At 29.7% G+C, this 663-nt stretch overlaps 1 protein-coding gene and 1 long non-coding RNA gene across 14 annotated transcripts in view; one reads left to right on the forward strand and one right to left on the reverse strand.

Annotated features, from left to right (window-relative positions):
- LOC106871985 (FMRFamide receptor) overlaps nt 1-663 on the forward strand; it is a 337948-nt gene that overhangs the window by 320813 nt on the left and 16472 nt on the right. The window lies entirely within an intron of this gene.
- LOC128248163 (uncharacterized) overlaps nt 1-663 on the reverse strand; it is a 51365-nt gene that overhangs the window by 25686 nt on the left and 25016 nt on the right. The window lies entirely within an intron of this gene.

Here is a 663-nt window from a genome sequence, read left to right on the forward strand (position 1 = left end):
GATATCATTCTGATATTATTATTTGCATTTCATTCTGCACTTTGTATATATATTCTATATACATACATTAGATTACATTAGTATTTTATGACTTAGTTTTATGCATCAACACTCAGTTATTAATAAATAAAAAATTTTTTCAGAAATATATAGAATGCAAATTTACATTGAAAGATATCCGCCTTAAGCTAGTAGATCCCTTTTCAAACTGTAGAATAAAAAAGATATACTCTAGTTTAAGTGGGTTAAGAATTCGCTGCACTTGTTGCTTTATATTTGCCAAATAGAAAATGTAGTTCTTAAAAAAGAAATGGTTAACACTTTCACTGTCAACCCAGTTCGGCCAGGATTTTTCTTCCTCAGAGACGAATTATTAGAAAAGCATGATTTGCGGGGTAAAATTTAATAATAATTGTGCTATTATCTGTATGCCATCGGTTATTTTGCGTTAATATACTTACACAAATGCACACACACACACACACGCACACACACACACATACACACACACATACATATATATGAAAAAACCCCAGGAAGGAGAGAGAGGAAGAGAGAGTGAGCGAAAGAGATATATTGATAAATAGATAGACAGATATAGATGTAAATATATGCTTATATAGACAATCATACATACATGTGTATATATATATATGTATATAT

The sequence above is a fragment of the Octopus bimaculoides genome, chromosome 6, assembly GCF_001194135.2.
Source record: "Octopus bimaculoides isolate UCB-OBI-ISO-001 chromosome 6, ASM119413v2, whole genome shotgun sequence".
NCBI classification, from domain to species: domain Eukaryota; kingdom Metazoa; phylum Mollusca; class Cephalopoda; order Octopoda; family Octopodidae; genus Octopus; species Octopus bimaculoides.